The sequence below is a fragment of the Triturus cristatus genome, chromosome 1_1 (genome assembly GCF_964204655.1).
Source record: "Triturus cristatus chromosome 1_1, aTriCri1.1, whole genome shotgun sequence".
Classification (NCBI taxonomy): Eukaryota; Metazoa; Chordata; class Amphibia; order Caudata; family Salamandridae; genus Triturus; species Triturus cristatus.
Window position 1 is genome coordinate 1,216,237,257 of NC_140579.1, and position 19,791 is coordinate 1,216,257,047.

Sequence of the window (19,791 nt, forward strand, 5' to 3'; positions counted from 1 at the left end):
TGGTTGTTAGGCTCTAAAGCAGCTCTGCTGACCTGGTTCTCTAGCTCTATAGCAGCTATGCTGACCTGGTTCTTATGCTCTACAGCAGCTCTGCTGACCTGGTGCTTAGACTCTAAAGCAGCTCTGCTGACCTGGTTCTCTGGCTCTATAGCAGTTGTGCTGACCTGGTTCTTAGGCTCTAGAGCACCTCTGCTGACCTGGTTCTCTCCCTCTAAAGCAGCTCTGCTGACCTGGTTTCTCTGGCTCTACAGCAGCTCTGCTGACCTGGTTTTCTGACTCTAAAGCAGCTCTGCTGACTAGGTTTCTCTGGCTCTACAGCAGCTCTGCTGACCTGGTTCTCTGGCTCTAAAGCAGCTCTGCTGACCTGGTTCTAGAGCATCTGTGCTGACCTGGTTTTTAGGCTCTAGAGCAGCTCTGCTGACCTGGTTCTCTCCCTCTAAAGCAGCACTGCTGACTTGGTTTCTCTGGCTTTACAGCAGCTCTGCTGACCTGGTTCTCTGGCTCTAGAGCAGCTCTGCTGACCTGGTTCTTAGGCTCTAGAGCAGCTCTGCTGACCTGGTTTTCTATCTCTAAAGCAGCTCTGCTGACCTGGTTCTCTCCCTCTAAAGCAGCTCTGTTGACCTGGTTTCTCTGGCTCTACAGCAGCTTGGCTGACCTGCTTCGTAGGCTCTAGAGAAACTTTTCTGAGCTGGTTCTCTGGCTCTACAATGGCTCTACTGACCTGGTTCTCTGGCTCTAAAGCAGCTCTGCTGACCTGGTTCTCTGCCTCTAGAGCAGCTCTGCTAACCTGGTTCTTAGGCTCTAGAGCAGCTCTGCTGACCTGGTTCTCTGGCTCTAAAGCAGCTCTGTTGACCTGGTTCTCTGGCTCTAAAGCAGCTCTGCTTACCTGCTTTCTCTGGCTCTACAGCGGCTCTGCTGACCTGGTTCTCTGGCTCTACAGCAGCTCTGTTGACCTGGTTCTCTGGCTCTAAAGCAGCTCTGCTGACCTGGTTCTATGGCTCTAAATCAGCTCTGCTGACCTGGTTCTCAGGTTCTAGAGGAGGTCTGCTGACCTGGTTCTCTGGCTCTAAAGCAGCTCTGCTGTCCTGATTCTCTGCCTCTAGAGCAGCTCTGATGACCTGGTTCTCAGGCTCTAGAGTAGCTCTGCTGACCTGGTTCTCTGGCTCTAACACAGCTCTGCTGACCTACTTCTCTGGCTCTAAAGCAGCTCTGCTGGCCTGGTTCTCTGGCTCTAGATCAGCTCTGCTGACCTGGTTCTTAGGCTCTAGAGCAGCTCTGCTGACCTGGTTCTTAGGCTCTAAAGCAGCTCTGCTGACCTGGTTCTCTGGCTCTATAGCAGCTGTGCTGACCTGCTTCTTTGGCTCTAGAGCAGCTCTGCTGACCTGATTCTCTCCCTCTAAAGCAACTCTGCTGACCTGGTTTCTCTGCCTCTACAGCAGCTCTGCTGACCTGGTTCTCTGACTGTAAAGCAGCTCTGTTGGCCTGGTTTCTCTGGCTCTACAGCAGCTCTGCTGACCTGGTTCTCTGGCTCTAAAGCAGCTGTGCTGACCTGGTTCTCTGGTTCTAGAGCAGCTGTGCTGACCTGGTTCTTAGGCTCTAGAGCAGCTCTGCTGACCTGGTTCTCTACCTCTAAAGCAGCTCTGCTGACCTGGTTTCTCTGGCTCTACAGCAGCTCTGCTGACCTGGTTCTCTGGCTCTAGAGCAGCTCTGCTGATCTGGATTTTAGGCTCTAGAGCAGCTCTGCTGACCTGGTTTTCTGGCTCTAAAGCAGCTCTGCTGACCTTGTTCTCTCCCTCTAAAGCAGCTCTGTTTACCTGCTTTCTCTGCCTCTACAGCAGCTCTGCTGACCTGGTTCTCTGGTTCTAGAGCAGCTGTGCTGACCTGGTTCTTAGGCTCTAGAGCAGCTCTGCTGACCTGGATCTCTCCCTCTAAAGCAGCTCTGCTGACCTGGTTTCTCTGGCTCTACAGCAGCTCTGCTGAGCTGGTTTTCTTACTCTAAAGCAGCTCTGCTGACCAGGTTTCTCTGGCTCTACAGCAGCTCTGCTGACCTGGTTCTCTGGCTCTAAAGCAGCTCTGCTGACCTGGTTCTAGAGCATCTGTGCTGACCTGGTTTTTAGGCTCTAGAGCAGCTCTGCTGACCTGGTTCTCTCCCTCTAAAGCAGCACTGCTGACTTGGTTTCTCTGGCTCTACAGCAGCTCTGCTGACCTGGTTCTCTGGCTCTAAAGCAGCTCTGCTGACCTGGTTCTCTGCCTCTAGAGCAGCTCTGCTAACCTGGTTCTTAGGCTCTAGAGCAGCTCTGCTGACCTGGTTCTCTGGCTCTAAAGCAGCTCTGTTGACCTGGTTCTCTGGCTCTAAAGCAGCTCTGCTGACCTGCTTTCTCTGGCTCTACAGCGGCTCTGCTGACCTGGTTCTCTGGCTCTACAGCAGCTCTGTTGACCTGGTTCTCTGGCTCTAAAGCAGCTCTGCTGACCTGGTTCTATGGCTTTAAATCAGCTCTGCTGACCTGGTTCTCAGGTTCTAGAGGAGGTCTGCTGACCTGGTTCTCTGGCTCTAAAGCAGCTCTGCTGACCTGGTTCTCTGCCTCTAGAGCAGCTCTGATGACCTGGTTCTCAGGCTCTAGAGTAGCTCTGCTGACCTGGTTCTCTGGCTCTAACACAGCTCTGCTGCCCTACTTCTCTGGCTCTAAAGCAGCTCTGCTGGCCTGGTTCTCTGGCTCTAGATCAGCTCTGCTGACCTGGTTCTTAGGTTCTAGAGCAGCTCTGCTGACCTGGTTCTTAGGCTCTAAAGCAGCTCTGCTGACCTGGTTCTCTGGCTCTATAGCAGCTGTGCTGACCTGCTTCTTTGGCTCTAGAGCAGCTCTGCTGACCTGATTCTCTCCCTCTAAAGCAACTCTGCTGACCTGGTTTCTCTGCCTCTACAGCAGCTCTGCTGACCTGGTTGTCTGACTGTAAAGCAGCTCTGTTGGCCTGGTTTCTCTGGCTCTACAGCAGCTCTGCTGACCTGGTTCTCTGGCTCTAAAGCAGCTGTGCTGACCTGGTTCTCTGGTTCTAGAGCAGCTGTGCTGACCTGGTTCTTAGGCTCTAGAGCAGCTCTGCTGACCTGGTTCTCTCCCTCTAAAGCAGCTCTGCTGACCTGGTTTCTCTGGCTCTACAGCAGCTCTGCTGACCTGGTTCTCTGGCTCTAGAGCAGCTCTGCTGACCTGGATTTTAGGCTCTAGAGCAGCTCTGCTGACCTGGTTTTCTGGCTCTAAAGCAGCTCTGCTGACCTTGTTCTCTCCCTCTAAAGCAGCTCTGTTTACCTGCTTTCTCTGCCTCTACAGCAGCTCTGCTGACCTGGTTCTCTGACTCTAAAGCAGATCTGTTGGCCTGGTTTCTCTGGCTCTACAGCAGCTCTGCTGACCTGGTTCTCTGGCTCTAAAGCAGCTCTGCTAACCTGGTTCTCTGGTTCTAGAGCAGCTCTGCTGACCTGGTTCTTAGGCTCTAGAGCAGCTCTGCTGACCTGGTTCTCTCCCTCTACAGCAGCTCTGCTGACCTGGTTCTCTGGCTCTAGAGCAGCTCTGCTGGCCTGGTTTTTAGGCTCTAGAGCAGCTCTGCTAACCTGGTTTTCTGGCTCTAAAGCAGCTCTACTGACCTTGTTCTCTCCCTCTAAAGCAGCTCTGTTTACCTGGTTTCTCTGGCTCTACAGCAACTCTGCAGACCTGGTTATTAGGCTCTAAAGCAGCTCTGCTGACCTGGTTCTCTATAGCAGCTGTGCTGACCTGGTTCTTATGCTCTACAGCAGCTCTGCTGACCTGGTTCTTAGGCTCTAAAGCAGCTCTGCTGACCTGGTTCTCTGGCTCTATAGCAGTTGTGCTGACCTGGTTCTTAGGCTCTAGAGCACCTCTGCTGACCTGGTTCTCTCCCTCTAAAGCAGCTCTGCTGACCTGGTTTTTAGGCTCTAGAGCAGCTCTGCTGACCTGGTTTTCTGTCTGTAAAGCAGCTCTGCTGACCTTGTTCTCTAACTCTAAAGCAGCTCTGTTTACCTGCTTTCTCTGCCTCTACAGCAGCTCTGCTAACCTGGTTCTCTGACTCTAAAGCAGATCTGTTGGCCTGGTTTCTCTGGATCTACAGCAGCTCTGCTGACCTGGTTCTCTGGCTCTAAAGCAGCTCTGCTGACCTGGTTCTCTGGTTCTAGAGCAGCAGTGCTGACCTGGTTCTTAGGCTCTAGAGCAGCTCTGCTGACCTGGTTCTCTCCCTCTAAAGCAGCTCTGCTGACCTGGTTCTCTGGTTCTAGAGCAGCTCTGCTGACCTGGTTTTTAGGCTCTAGAGCAGCTCTGCTGACCTGGTTTTCTGGCTCTAAAGCAGCTCTGCTGACCTTGTTCTCTCCCTCTAAAGCAGCTCTGTTTACCTGGTTTCTCTGGCTCTACAGCAGCTCTGCAGACCTGGTTCTTAGGCTCTAAAGCAGCTCTGCTGACCCGGTTCTCTATAGCAGCTGTGCTAACCTGGTTCTTATGCTCTACAGCTGCTCTGCTGACCTGGTTCTTAGGCTCTAAAGCAGCTCAGCTGACCTGGTTCTCTGGCTCTATAGCAGTTGTGCTGACCTGGTTCTTAGGCTCTAGAGCACCTCTGCTGACCTGGTTCTCTCCCTCTAAAGCAGCTCTGCTGACCTGGTTTCTCTGGCTCTACAGCAGCTCTGCTGACCTGGTTCTCTGACTCTACAGCAGCTCTGCTAACCAGGTTTCTCTGGCTCTACAGCAGCTCTGCTGACCTGGTTCTCTGGCTCTAAAGCAGCTCTGCTGACCTGGTTCTAGAGCAGCTGTGCTGACCTGGTTTTTAGGCTCTAGAGCAGCTCTGCTGACCTGGTTCTCTCCCTCTAAAGCAGCTCTGCTGACTTGGTTTCTCTGGCTCTACAGCAGCTCTGCTGACCTGGTTCTCTGACTCTAGAGGAGCTCTGCTGACCTGGTTCTTAGGCTCTAGAGCAGCTCTGCTGACCTGGTTTTCTATCTCTAAAGCAGCTCTGCTGACCTGGTTCTCTCCCTCTAAAGCAGTTCTGTTGACCTGGTTTCTCTGGCTCTACAGCAGTTTGGCTGACCTGGTTCAAAGGCTCTAGAGAAACTCTACTGACCTGGTTCTCTGGCTCTAAAGCAGCTCTGCTGACCTGGTTCTCTGCCTCTAAAGCAGCTCTGTTGACCTGGTTCTCTGGCTCTAAAGCAGCTCTGCTGACCTGCTTTCTCTGGCTCTACGGCGGCTCTGCTGACCTGGTTCTCTGGCTCTACAGCAGCTCTGATGACCTGGTTCTCTGGCTCTAAAGCAGCTCTGCTGACCTGGTTCTATGGCTCTAAATCAGCTTTGTTGACCTGGTTCTCAGGTTCTAGAGGAGGTCTGCTGACCTGGTTCTCTGGCTCTAAAGCAGCTCTGCTGACCTGGTTCTCTGCCTCTAGAGCAGCTCTGATGACCTGGTTCTCAGGCTCTAGAGTAGCTCTGCTGACCTGGTTCTCTGGCTCTAAAACAGCTCTGCTGACCTAGTTCTCTGGCTCTAAAGCAGGTCTGCTGACCTGGTTCTCTGGCTCTAGATCAGCTGTGCTGACCTGTTTCTTAGGCTCTAGAGCAGCTCTGCTTACCTGGTTCTCTCCCTCTAAAGCAACTCTGCTGACCTGGTTTCTCTGCCTCTACAGCAGCTCTGCTGACCTGGTTCTCTGACTCTAAAGCAGCTCTGTTGGCCTGGTTTCTCTGGCTCTACAGCAGCTCTGCTGACCTGGTTCTCTGGCTCTAAAGCAGCTCTGCTGACCTGGTTCTCTGGTTCTAGAGCAGCTGTGCTGACCTGGTTCTTAGGCTCTAGAGCAGCCCTGCTGACCTGGTTCTCTCCCTCTAAAGCTGCTCTGCTGACCTGGTTTTCTATCTCTAAAGCAGCTCTGCTGACCTGGTTCTCTCCCTCTAAAGCAGCTCTGTTGACCTGGTTTCTCTGGCTCTACAGCAGCTTGGCTGACCTGGTTCATAGGCTCTAGAGAAACTCTACTGACCTGGTTCTCTGGCTCTAAAGCAGCTCTGCTGACCTGGTTCTCTGCCTCTAGAGCAGCTCTGCTAACCTGGTTCTTAGGCTCTAGAGCAGCTCTGCTGACCTGGTTCTCTGGCTCTAAAGCAGCTCTGTTGACCTGGTTCTCTGGCTCTAAAGCAGCTCTGCTGACCTGCTTTCTCTGGCTCTACAGCGGCTCTGCTGACCTGGTTCTCTGGCTCTACAGCAGCTCTGATGACCTGGTTCTCTGGCTCTAAAGCAGCTCTGCTGACCTGGTTCTATGGCTCTAAATCAGCTCTGCTGACCTGGTTCTCAGGTTCTAGAGGAGGTCTGCTGACCTGGTTCTCTGGCTCTAAAGCAGCTCTGCTGACCTGGTTCTCTGCCTCTAGAGCAGCTCTGATGACCCGGTTCTCAGGCTCTAGAGTAGCTCTACTGACCTGGTTCTCTGGCTCTAAAACAGCTCTGCTGACCTAGTTCTCTGGCTCTAAAGCAGGTCTGCTGACCTGGTTCTCTGGCTCTAGATCAGCTCTGCTGACCTGGTTCTTAGGCTCTAGAGCAGCTCTGCTGACCTGGTTCTCTGGCTCTATAGCAGCTGTGCTGACCTGTTTCTTAGGCTCTAGAGCAGCTCTGCTGACCTGGTTCTCTCCCTCTAAAGCAACTCTGCTGACCTGGTTTCTCTGCCTCTACAGCAGCTCTGCTGACCTGGTTCTCTGACTCTAAAGCAGCTCTGTTGGCCTGGTTTCTCTGGCTCTACAGCAGCTCTGCTGACCTGGTTCTCTGGCTCTAAAGCAGCTCTGCTGACCTGGTTCTCTGGTTCTAGAGCAGCTGTGCTGACCTGGTTCTTAGGCTCTAGAGCAGCTCTGCTGACCTGGTTCTCTCCCTCTAAAGCAGCTCTGCTGACCTGGTTCTCTGGCTCTAGAGCAGCTCTGCTGACCTGGTATTTAGGCTCTAGAGCAGCTCTGCTGACCTGGTTTTCTGGCTCTAAAGCAGCTCTGCTGACCTTGTTCTCTCCGTCTAAAGAAGCTCTGTTTACCTGGTTTCTCTGGCTCTACAGCAGCTCGGCTGACCTGGTTCACTGGCTCTAGAGCAGCTCTGCTGACCTGGTTCTTAGGCTCTAAAGCAGCTCTGCTGACCTGGTTCTCTGGCTCTAAAGCAGCTCTTCTGAACTAGTTCTTAGGCTCTACAGCAGCTCTGCTGACCTGTTCTATGGCTCTAAAGCAGCTCTGCTGACCGGGTTCTCTGGCGCTAAAGCAGCTCTGCTGACCTGGTTCTCTGGCTCTAGTGCAGCTCTGCTAACCTGGTTCTTAGGCTCTAGAGCAACTCTGCTGACCTGGTTCTCTGGCTCTAAAGCAGCTCGGTTGACCTGGTTCTCTGGCTCTCCAGCAGCTCTGCTGACCTGCTTTCTCTGGCTCTACAGCGGCTCTGCTGAGCTGGTTCTCTGGCTCTACAGCAGCTCTGATGACCTGGTTCTCTGGCTCTAAAGCAGCTCTGCTGACCTGGTTCTATGGCTCTAAATCAGCTCTGCTGACCTAGTTCTCAGGTTCTAGAGGAGGTCTGCTGACCTGGTTCTCTGGCTCTAAAGCAGCTCTGCTGACCTGGTTCTCTGCCTCTAGAGCAGCTCTGATGACCTGGTTCTCAGGCTCTAGAGTAGCTCTGCTGACCTGGTTCTCTGGCTCTAAAACAGCTCTACTGACCTAGTTCTCTGGCTCTAAAGCAGCTCTGCTGACCTGGTTCTCTGGCTCTAGATCAGCTCTGCTGACCTGGTTCTTAGGCTCTACAGCAGCTCTGCTGACCTGGTTCTTAGGCTCTAGAGCAGCTCTGCTGACCTGGTTCTTAGGCTCTAAAGCAGCTTTGCTGACCTGGTTCTCGGGCTCTATAGCAGCTGTGCTGATCTGCTTCTTAGGCTCTAGAGCAGCTCTGCTGACCTGGTTCTCTCCCTCTAAAGCAACTCTGCTGACCTGGTTTCTCTGCCTCTACAGCAGCTCTGCTGACCTGGTTCTCTGACTCTAAAGCAGCTCTGTTGGCCTTGTTTCTCTGGCTCTACAGCAGCTCTGCTGACCTGGTTCTCTGGCTCTAAAGCAGCTCTGCTGACCTGGTTCTCTGGCTGTAGAGCAGCTCTGCTGAACTGGTTGTTAGGCTCTAGAGCAGCTCTGCTGACCTGGTTGTTAGGCTCTAGAGCAGCTCTGCTGACCTGGTTCTCTGGCTCTAAAGCAGCTCTGCTGACCTGGTTCTCTGGCTCTAAAGCAGCTCTGCTGACCTGGTTCTCTGGCTCTAAAGCAGCTCTTCTGAACTAGTTCTTAGGCTCTACAGCAGCTCTGCTGACCTGTTCTATGGCTCTAAAGCAGCTCTGCTGACCGGGTTCTCTGGCGCTAAAGCAGCTCTGCTGACCTGGTTCTCTGGCTCTAGTGCAGCTCTGCTAACCTGGTTCTTAGGCTCTAGAGCAGCTCTGCTGACCTGGTTCTCTGGCTCTAAAGCAGCTCTGTTGACCTGGTTCTCTGGCTCTCCAGCAGCTCTGCTGACCTGCTTTCTCTGGCTCTACAGCGGCTCTGCTGAGCTGGTTCTCTGGCTCTACAGCAGCTCTGATGACCTGGTTCTCTGGCTCTAAAGCAGCTCTGCTGACCTGGTTCTATGGCTCTAAATCAGCTCTGCTGACCTAGTTCTCAGGTTCTAGAGGAGGTCTGCTGACCTGGTTCTCTGGCTCTAAAGCAGCTCTGCTGACCTGGTTCTCTGCCTCTAGAGCAGCTCTGATGACCTGGTTCTCAGGCTCTAGAGTAGCTCTGCTGACCTGGTTCTCTGGCTCTAAAACAGCTCTACTGACCTAGTTCACTGGCTCTAAAGCAGCTCTGCTGACCTGGTTCTCTGGCTCTAGATCAGCTCTGCTGACCTGGTTCTTAGGCTCTACAGCAGCTCTGCTGACCTGGTTCTTAGGCTCTAGAGCAGCTCTGCTGACCTGGTTCTTAGGCTCTAAAGCAGCTTTGCTGACCTGGTTCTCGGGCTCTATAGCAGCTGTGCTGATCTGCTTCTTAGGCTCTAGAGCAGCTCTGCTGACCTGGTTCTCTCCCTCTAAAGCAACTCTGCTGACCTGGTTTCTCTGCCTCTACAGCAGCTCTGCTGACCTGGTTCTCTGACTCTAAAGCAGCTCTGTTGGCCTTGTTTCTCTGGCTCTACAGCAGCTCTTCTGACCTGGTTCTCTGGCTCTAAAGCAGCTCTGCTGACCTGGTTCTCTGGCTGTAGAGCAGCTCTGCTGACCTGGTTGTTAGGCTCTAGAGCAGCTCTGCTGACCTGGTTGTTAGGCTCTAGAGCAGCTCTGCTGACCTGGTTCTCTGGCTCTAAAGCAGCTTTGCTGACCTGGTTCTCTGGCTCTAGAGCAGCTCTGCTGACCTGGTTGTTAGGCTCTAGAGCAGCTCTGCTGACCTGGTTCTCTCCCTCTAAAGCAGCTCTGCTGACCTGGTTTCTCTGGCTCTACAGCAGCTCTGCTGACCTGGTTCTCTGGCTATAGAGCAGCTCTGCTGACCTGGTTGTTAGGCTGTAGAGCAGCTCTGCTGGCCTGGTTTTCTGGCTCTAAAGCAGCTCTGCTGACATTGTTCTCTCCCTCTAAAGCAGCTCTGTTTACCTGGTTTCTCTGGCTCTACAGCAGCTCGGCTGACCTGGCTCACTGGCTCTAGAGCATCTCTGCTGACCTGGTTCTTAGGCTCTAAAGCAGCTCTGCTGACCTGGTTCTCTGGCTCTACAGCAGCTCTGCTGACCTGTTCTATGGCTCTAAAGCAGCTCTGCTGACCTGGTTCTCTGGCGCTAAAGCAGCTCTGCTGACCTGGTTCTCTGGCTCTAGTGCAGCTCTGCTGGCCTGGTTCTCTGCCTCTAGAGCAGCTTTGCTGACCGGGTTCTCTGGCGCTAAAGCAGCTCTGCTGACCTGGTTCTCTGGCTCTAGTGCAGCTCTGCTAACCTGGTTCTTAGGCTCTAGAGCAGCTCTGCTGACCTGGTTCTCTGGCTCTAAAGCAGCTCTGTTGACCTGGTTCTCTGGCTCTCCAGCAGCTCTGCTGACCTGCTTTCTCTGGCTCTACAGCGGCTCTGCTGAGCTGGTTCTCTGGCTCTACAGCAGCTCTGATGACCTGGTTCTCTGGCTCTAAAGCAGCTCTGCTGACCTGGTTCTATGGCTCTAAATCAGCTCTGCTGACCTAGTTCTCAGGTTCTAGAGGAGGTCTGCTGACCTGGTTCTCTGGCTCTAAAGCAGCTCTGCTGACCTGGTTCTCTGCCTCTAGAGCAGCTCTGATGACCTGGTTCTCAGGCTCTAGAGTAGCTCTGCTGACCTGGTTCTCTGGCTCTAAAACAGCTCTACTGACCTAGTTCACTGGCTCTAAAGCAGCTCTGCTGACCTGGTTCTCTGGCTCTAGATCAGCTCTGCTGACCTGGTTCTTAGGCTCTACAGCAGCTCTGCTGACCTGGTTCTTAGGCTCTAGAGCAGCTCTGCTGACCTGGTTCTTAGGCTCTAAAGCAGCTTTGCTGACCTGGTTCTCGGGCTCTATAGCAGCTGTGCTGATCTGCTTCTTAGGCTCTAGAGCAGCTCTGCTGACCTGGTTCTCTCCCTCTAAAGCAACTCTGCTGACCTGGTTTCTCTGCCTCTACAGCAGCTCTGCTGACCTGGTTCTCTGACTCTAAAGCAGCTCTGTTGGCCTTGTTTCTCTGGCTCTACAGCAGCTCTTCTGACCTGGTTCTCTGGCTCTAAAGCAGCTCTGCTGACCTGGTTCTCTGGCTGTAGAGCAGCTCTGCTGACCTGGTTGTTAGGCTCTAGAGCAGCTCTGCTGACCTGGTTGTTAGGCTCTAGAGCAGCTCTGCTGACCTGGTTCTCTGGCTCTAAAGCAGCTTTGCTGACCTGGTTCTCTGGCTCTAGAGCAGCTCTGCTGACCTGGTTGTTAGGCTCTAGAGCAGCTCTGCTGACCTGGTTCTCTCCCTCTAAAGCAGCTCTGCTGACCTGGTTTCTCTGGCTCTACAGCAGCTCTGCTGACCTGGTTCTCTGGCTATAGAGCAGCTCTGCTGACCTGGTTGTTAGGCTGTAGAGCAGCTCTGCTGGCCTGGTTTTCTGGCTCTAAAGCAGCTCTGCTGACATTGTTCTCTCCCTCTAAAGCAGCTCTGTTTACCTGGTTTCTCTGGCTCTACAGCAGCTCGGCTGACCTGGCTCACTGGCTCTAGAGCATCTCTGCTGACCTGGTTCTTAGGCTCTAAAGCAGCTCTGCTGACCTGGTTCTCTGGCTCTACAGCAGCTCTGCTGACCTGTTCTATGGCTCTAAAGCAGCTCTGCAGACCTGGTTCTCTGGCGCTAAAGCAGCTCTGCTGACCTGGTTCTCTGGCTCTAGTGCAGCTCTGCTGGCCTGGTTCTCTGCCTCTAGAGCAGCTTTGCTGACCTGGTTCTCTGGCTCTAAAGCAGCTCTACTGATCTGGTTCTATGGCTCTAAATCAGCTCTGCTGAACTAGTTTTCAGGTTCTAGAGGAGGTCTGCTGACATTGGTTCTCTGGCTCTAAAGCAGCTCTGCTGACCTGGTTCTCTGCCTCTAGAGCAGCTCTGATGACCTGGTTCTCAGGCTCTAGAGTAGCTCTGCTGACCTGGTTCTCTGGCTCTAAAACAGCTCTGCTGACGTAGTTCTCTGGCTCTAAAGCAGCTCTGCTGACCTGGTTCTCTGGCTCTAGATCAGCTCTGCTGACCTAGTTCTTAGGCTCTAGAGCAGCTCTGCTGACCTGGTTCTTAGGCTCTAAAGCAGCTCTGCTGACCTGGTTCTCTGGCTCTATAGCAGCTGTGCTGACCTGCTTCTTAGGCTCTAGAGCAGCTCTGCTGACCTGGTTCTCTCCCTCTAAAGCAACTCTGCTGACCTGGTTTCTCTGCCTCTACAGCAGCTCTGCTGACCTGGTTCTCTGACTCTAAAGCAGCTCTGTTGGCCTGGTTTCTCTGGCTCTACAGCAGCTCTGCTGACCCGGTTCTCTGGCTCTAAAGCAGCTCTGCTGACCTGGTTCTCTGGTTCTAGAGCAGCTGTGCTGACCTGGTTCTTAGGCTCTAGAGCAGCTCTGCTGACCTGGTTCTCTCCCTCTAAAGCAGCTCTGCTGACTTGGTTTCTCTGGCTCTACAGCAGCTCTGCTGACCTGGTTCTCCGACTCTAGAGGAGCTCTTCTGACCTGGTTCTTAGGCTCTAGAGCAGCTCCGCTGACCTGGTTTTCTATCTCTAAAGCAGCTCTGCTGACCTGGTTCTCTCCCTCTAAAGCAGCTCTGTTGACCTGGTTCTTAGGCTCTACAGCAGCTTGGCTGACTTGGTTCGTAGGCTCTAGAGAAACTCTACTGACCTGCTTCTCTGGCTCTAAAGCAGCTCTGCTGACCTGGTTCTCTGCCTCTAGAGCAGCTCTGCTAACCTGGTTCTTAGGCTCTAGAGCAGCTCTGCTGACCTGGTTCTCTGGCTCTAAAGCAGCTCTGCTGACCTGCTTTCTCTGGCTCTACAGCGGCTCTGCTGACCTGGTTCTCTGGCTCTACAGCAGCTCTGATGACCTGGTTCTCTGGCTCTAAAGCAGCTCTGCTGACCTGGTTCTATGGCTCTAAATCAGCTCTGCTGACCTGGTTCTCAGGTTCTAGAGGAGGTCTGCTGACCTGGTTCTCTGGCTCTAAAGCAGCTCTGCTGACCTGGTTCTCTGCCTCTGGAGCAGCTCTGATGACCTGGTTCTCAGGCTCTAGAGTAGCTCTGCTGACCTGGTTCTCTGGCTCTAAAACAGCTCTGCTGACCTAGTTCTCTGGCTCTAAAGCAGGTCTGCTGACCTGGTTCTCTGGCTCTAGATGAGCTCTGCTGACCTGGTTCTTAGGCTCTAGAGCAGCTCTGCTGACCTGATTCTCTGGCTCTATAGCAGCTGTGCTGACCTGCTTCTTAGGCTCTAGAGCAGCTCTGCTGACCTGGTTCTCTCCCTCTAAAGCAACTCTGCTAGCCTGGTTTCTCTGCCTCTACAGCAGCTCTGCTGACCTGGTTCTCTGACTCTAAAGCAGCTCTGTTGGCCTGGTTTCTCTGGCTCTACAGCAGCTCTGCTGTCCTGGTTCTCTGGCTCTAAAGCAGCTCTGCTGACCTGGTTCTCTGGTTCTAGTGCAGCTGTGCTGACCTGGTTCTTAGACTCTAGAGCAGCTCTGCTGACCTGGTTCTCTCCCTCTAAAGCAGCTCAGCTGACCTGGTTTCTCTGGCTCTACAGCAGCTCTGCTGATCTGGTTCTCTGGCTCTAGAGCAGCTCTGCTGACCTGGTATTTAGGCTCTAGAGCAGCTCTGCTGACCTGGTTTTCTGGCTCTAAAGCAGCTCTGCTGACCTTGTTCTCTCCGTCTAAAGAAGCTCTGTTTACCTGGTTTCTCTGGCTCTACAGCAGCTCGGCTGACCTGGTTCACTGGCTCTAGAGCAGCTCTGCTGACCTGGTTCTTAGGCTCTAAAGCAGCTCTGCTGACCTGGTTCTCTGGCTCTATAGCAGCTGTGCTGACCTGCTTCTTAGGCTCTAGAGCAGCTCTGCTGACCTGGTTCTCTCCCTCTAAAGCAACTCTGCTGACCTGGTTTCTCTGCCTCTACAGCAGCTCTGCTGACCTGGTTCTCTGACTCTAAAGCAGCTCTGTTGGCCTGGTTTCTCTGGCTCTACAGCAGCTCTGCTGACCTGGTTCTCTGGCTCTAAAGCAGCTCTGCTGACCTGGTTCTCTGGCTCTAGAGCAGCTGTGCTGATCTGGTTCTTAGGCTCTAGAGCAGCTCTGCTGACCTGGTTCTCTCCCTCTAAATCAGCTCTGCTGACCTGGTTTCTCTGGCTCTACAGCAGCTCTGCTGACCTGGTTCTCTGGCTCTAGAGCAGCTCTACTGACCTGGTATTTAGGCTCTAGAGCAGCTCTGCTGACCTGGTTTTCTGGCTCTAACGCAGCTCTGCTGACCTTGTTCTCTCCGTCTAAAGAAGCTCTGTTTACCTGGTTTCTCTGGCTCTAGAGCAGCTCTGCTGACCTGGTTCTTAGGCTCTAAAGCAGCTCCGCTGACCTGGTTCTCTGGCTCTAGAGCAGCTCTGCTGACCTGGTTCTCTGGCTCTAAAGCAGCTCTTCTGACCTAGTTCTTAGGCTCTACAGCAGCTCTGCTGACCTGTTCTATGGCTCTAAAGCAGCTCTGCTGACCTGATTCTCTGGCGCTAAAGCAGCTCTGCTGACCTGGTTCTCTGGCTCTAGTGCAGCTCTGCTGGCCTGGTTCTCAGACTCTAGAGCAGCTCTGCTGACCTGCTTCTCTGGCTCTAAAGCAGCTCTGTTGACCTGGTTCTCTGGCTCTAGAGAAACTCTACTGAGCTGGTTCTCTGGCTCTACAATGGCGCTGCTGACCTGGTTCTCTGGCTCTAAAGCAGCTCTGCAGACCTGGTTCTCTGCCTCTAGAGCAGCTCTGCTAACCTGGTTCTTAGGCTCTAGAGCAGCTCTGCTGACCTGGTTCTCTGGCTCTAAAGCAGCTCTGTTGACCTGGTTCTCTGGCTCTCAAGCAGCTCTGCTGACCTGCTTTCTCTGGCTCTACAGCGGCTCTGCTGACCTGGTTCTCTGGCTCTACAGCAGCTCTGATGACTTGGTTCTCTGGCTCTAAAGCAGCTCTGCTGACCTGGTTCTATGGCTCTAAATCAGCTCTGCTGACCTAGTTCTCAGGTTCTAGAGGAGGTCTGCTGACCTGGTTCTCTGGCTCTAAAGCAGCTCTGCTGACCTGGTTCTCTGTCTCTAGAGCAGCTCTGATGTCCTGGTTCTCAGGCTCTAGAGTAGCTCTGCTGACCTGGTTCCCTGGCTCTAAAACAGCTCTACTGACCTAGTTCTCTGGCTCTAAAGCAGCTCTGCTGACCTGGTTCTCTGGCTCTAGATCAGCTCTGCTGACCTGGTATTTAGGCTCTAGAGCAGCTCTGCTGACCTGGTTCTTAGGCTCTAAAGCAGCTCTGCTGACCTGGTTCTCTGGCTCTATAGCAGCTGTGCTGATCTGCTTCTTAGGCTCTAGAGCAGCTCTGCTGACCTGGTTCTCTCCCTCTAAAGCAACTCTGCTGACCTGGTTTCTCTGCCTCTACAGCAGCTCTGATGACCTGGTTCTCTGACTCTAAAGCAGCTCTGTTGGCCTGGTTTCTCTGGCTCTACAGCAGCTCTGCTGACCTGGTTCTCTGGCTCTAAAGCAGCTCTGCTGACCTGGTTCTCTGGCTCTAGAGCAGCTCTGCTGACCTGGTTGTTAGGCTCTAGAGCAGCTCTGCTGACCTGGTTGTTAGGCTCTAGAGCAGCTCTGCTGACCTGGTTCTCTGGCTCTAAAGCAGCTCTGCTGACCTGGTTCTGTGGCTCTACAACAGCTCTGCTGACCTGGTTCTCTGGCTCTAGAGCAGCTCTGCTGACCTGGTTGTTAGGCTCTAGAGCAGCTCTGCTGACCTGGTTTTCTGGCTCTAAAGCAGCTCTGCTGACATTGTTCTCTCCCTCTAAAGCAGCTCTGTTTACCTGGTTTCTCTGGCTCTACAGCAGCTCGGCTGACCTGGTTCTTAGGCTCTAAAGCAGCTCCGCTGACCTGGTTCTCTGGCTCTAGAGCAGGTCTTCTGACCTAGTTCTTAGGCTCTACAGCAGCTCTGCTGACCTGTTCTATGGCTCTAAAGCAGCTCTGCTGACCTGGTTCTCTGGCGCTAAAGCAGCTCTGCTGACCTGGTTCTCTGGCTCTAGTGCAGCTCTGCTGGCCTGGTTCTCAGACTCTAGAGCAGCTCTGCTGACCTGGTTCTCTGGCTCTAAAGCAGCTCTGTTGACCTGGTTCTCTGGCTCTAGAGAAACTCTACTGAGCTGGTTCTCTGGCTCTACAATGGCTCTGCTGACCTGGTTCTCTGGCTCTAAAGCAGCTCTGCTGACCTGGTTCTCTGGCTCTATAGCAGCTGTGCTGATCTGCTTCTTAGGCTCTAGAGCAGCTCTGCTGACCTGGTTCTCTCCCTCTAAAGCAACTCTGCTGACCTGGTTTCTCTGCCTCTACAGCAGCTCTGCTGACCTGGTTCTCTGACTCTAAAGCAGCTCTGTTGGCCTGGTTTCTCTGGCTCTACAGCAGCTCTGCTGACCTGGTTCTCTGGCTCTAAAGCAGCTCTGCTGGCCTGGTTCTCTGGCTCTAGAGCAGCTCTGCTGACCTGGTTGTTAGGCTCTAGAGCAGCTCTGCTGACCTGGTTGTTAGGCTCTAGAGCAGCTCTGCTGACCTGGTTCCCTGGCTCTAAAGCAGCTCTGCTGACCTGGTTCTCTGGCTCTAGAGCAGCTCTGCTGACCTGGTTGTTAGGCTCTAGAGCAGCTCTGCCGACCTGGTTCTCTCCCTCTAAAGCAGCTCTGCTGACCTGGTTTCTCTGGCTCTACAACAGCTCTGCTGACCTGGTTCTCTGGCTCTAGAGCAGCTCTGCTGACCTGGTTGTTAGGCTCTAGAGCAGCTCTGCTGACCTGGTTTTCTGGCTCTAAAGCAGCTCTGCTGACATTGTTCTCTCCCTCTAAAGCAGCTCTGTTTACCTGGTTTCTCTGGCTCTACAGCAGCTCGGCTGACCTGGTTCACTGGCTCTAGAGCAGCTCTGCTGACCTGGTTCTTAGGCTCTAAAGCAGCTCCGCTGACCTGGTTCTCTGGCTCTAGAGCAGCTCTGCTGACCTGGTTCTCTGGCTCTAAAGCAGGTCTTCTGACCTAGTTCTTAGGCTCTACAGCAGCTCTGCTGACCTGTTCTATGGCTCTAAAGCAGCTCTGCTGACCTGGTTCTCTGGCTCTAGAGCAGCTCTGCTGACCTGGTTGTTAGGCTCTAGAGCAGCTCTGCTGACCTGGTTTTCTGGCTCTAAAGCAGCTCTGCTGACATTGTTCTCTCCCTCTAAAGCAGCTCTGTTTACCTGGTTTCTCTGGCTCTACAGCAGCTCGGCTGACCTGGTTCACTGGCTCTAGAGCAGCTCTGCTGACCTGGTTCTTAGGCTCTAAAGCAGCTCCGCTGACCTGGTTCTCTGGCTCTAGAGCAGCTCTGCTGACCTGGTTCTCTGGCTCTAAAGCAGGTCTTCTGACCTAGTTCTTAGGCTCTACAGCAGCTCTGCTGACCTGTTCTATGGCTCTAAAGCAGCTCTGCTGACCTGGTTCTCTGGCGCTAAAGGAGCTCTGCTGACCTGGTTCTCTGGCTCTAGTGCAGCTCTGCTGGCCTGGTTCTCAGACTCTAGAGCAGCTCTGCTGACCTGGTTCTCTGGCTCTAAAGCAGCTCTGTTGACCTGGTTCTCTGGCTCTAGAGAAACTCTACTGAGCTGGTTCTCTGGCTCTACAATGGCTCTGCTGACCTGGTTCTCTGGCTCTAAAGCAGCTCTGCTGACCTGGTTCTCTGGCTCTATAGCAGCTGTGCTGATCTGCATCTTAGGCTCTAGAGCAGCTCTGCTGACCTGGTTCTCTCCCTCTAAAGCAACTCTGCTGACCTGGTTTCTCTGCCTCTACAGCAGCTCTGCTGACCTGGTTCTCTGACTCTAAAGCAGCTCTGTTGGCCTGGTTTCTCTGGCTCTACAGCAGCTCTGCTGACCTGGTTCTCTGGCTCTAAAGCAGCTCTGCTGGCCTGGTTCTCTGGCTCTAGAGCAGCTCTGCTGACCTGGTTGTTAGGCTCTAGAGCAGCTCTGCTGACCTGGTTGTTAGGCTCTAGAGCAGCTCTGCTGACCTGGTTCCCTGGCTCTAAAGCAGCTCTGCTGACCTGGTTCTCTGGCTCTAGAGCAGCTCTGCTGACCTGGTTGTTAGGCTCTAGAGCAGCTCTGCCGACCTGGTTCTCTCCCTCTAAAGCAGCTCTGCTGACCTGGTTTCTCTGGCTCTACAACAGCTCTGCTGACCTGGTTCTCTGGCTCTAGAGCAGCTCTGCTGACCTGGTTGTTAGGCTCTAGAGCAGCTCTGCTGACCTGGTTTTCTGGCTCTAAAGCAGCTCTGCTGACATTGTTCTCTCCCTCTAAAGCAGCTTTGTTTACCTGGTTTCTCTGGCTCTACAGCAGCTCGGCTGACCTGGTTCACTGGCTCTAGAGCAGCTCTGCTGACCTGGTTCTTAAGCTCTAAAGCAGCTCCGCTGACCTGGTTCTCTGGCTCTAGAGCAGCTCTGCTGACCTGGTTCTCTGGCTCTAAAGCAGGTCTTCTGACCTAGTTCTTAGGCTCTACAGCAGCTCTGCTGACCTGTTCTATGGCTCTAAAGCAGCTCTGCTGACCTGGTTCTCTGGCGCTAAAGCAGCTCTGCTGACCTGGTTCTCTGGCTCTAGTGCAGCTCTGCTGGCCTGGTTCTCAGACTCTAGAGCAGCTCTGCTGACCTGGTTCTCTGGCTCTAAAGCAGCTCTGCAGACCTGGTTCTCTGTCTCTAGAGCAGCTCTGTTAACCTTGTTCTTAGGCTCTAGAGCATCTCTGCTGACCTGGTTCTCTGGCTCTAAAGCAGCTCTGTTGACCTGGTTCTCTGGCTCTAAAGCAGCTCTGCTGACCTGCTTTCTCTGGCTCTACAGCGGCTCTGCTGACCTGGTTCTCTGGCTCTACAGCAGCTCTGATGAGCTGGTTCTCTGGCTCTAAATCAGCTCTGCTGACCTGGTTCTATGGCTCTAAATCAGCTCTGCTGAACTAGTTCTCAGGTTCTAGAGGAGGTCTGCTGACATTGGTTCTCTGGCTCTAAAGCAGCTCTGCTGACCTGGTTCTCTGCCTCTAGAGCAGCTCTGATGACCTGGTTCTCAGGCTCTAGAGTAGCTCTGCTGACCTGGTTCTCTGGCTCTAAAACAGCTCTGCTGACCTAGTTCTCTGGCTCTAAAGCAGCTCTGCTGACCTGGTTCTCTGGCTCTAGATCAGCTCTGCTGACCTGGTTCTTAGGCTCTAGAGCAGCTCTGCTGACCTTGTTCTTAGGCTCTAAAGCAGCTCTGCTGACCTGGTTCTCTGGCTCTATAGCAGCTGTGCTGACCTGCTTCTTAGGCTCTAGAGCTGCTCTGCTGACCTGGTTCTCTCCCTCTAAAGCAACTCTGCTGACCTGGTTTCTCTGCCTCTACAGCAGCTCTGCTGACCTGGTTCTCTGACTCTAAAGCAGCTCTGTTGGCCTGGTTTCTCTGGCTCTACAGCAGCTCTGCTGACCTGGTTCTCTGGCTCTAAAGCAGCTCTGCTGACCTGGTTCTCTGGTTCTAGAGCAGCTGTGCTGACCTGGTTCTTAGGCTCTAGAGCAGCTCTGCTGACCTGGTTCTCTCCCTCTAAAGCAGCTCTGCTGACTTGGTGTCTCTGGCTCTACAGCAGCTCTGCTGACCTGGTTCTCTGACTCTAGAGGAGCTCTGCTGACCTGGTTCTTAAGCTCTAGAGCAGCTCTGCTGACCTGGTTTTCTATCTCTAAAGCAGCTCTGCTGACCTGGTTCTCTCCCTCTAAAGCAGCTCTGTTGACCTGGTTTCTCTGGCTCTACAGCAGCTTGGCTGACCTGGTTCGTAGGCTCTAGAGAAACTCTACTGACCTGGTTCTCTGGCTCTAAAGCAGCTCTGCTGACCTGGTTCTCTGCCTCTAGAGCAGCTCTGCTAACCTGGTTCTTAGGCTCTAAAGCAGCTCTGCTGACCTGGTTCTCTGGCTCTAAAGCAGCTCTGTTGACCTGGTTCTCTGGCTCTAAAGCAGCTATGCTGACCTGCTTTCTCTGGCTCTACAGCGGCTCTGCTGGCCTGGTTCTCTGGCTCTACAGCAGCTCTGATGACCTGGTTCTCTGGCTCTAAAGCAGTTCTGCTGACCTGGTTCTATGGCTCTAAATCAGCTCTGCTGACCTGGTTCTTAGGCTCTAGAGCAGCTCTGCTGACCTTGTTTTCTATCTCTAAAGCAG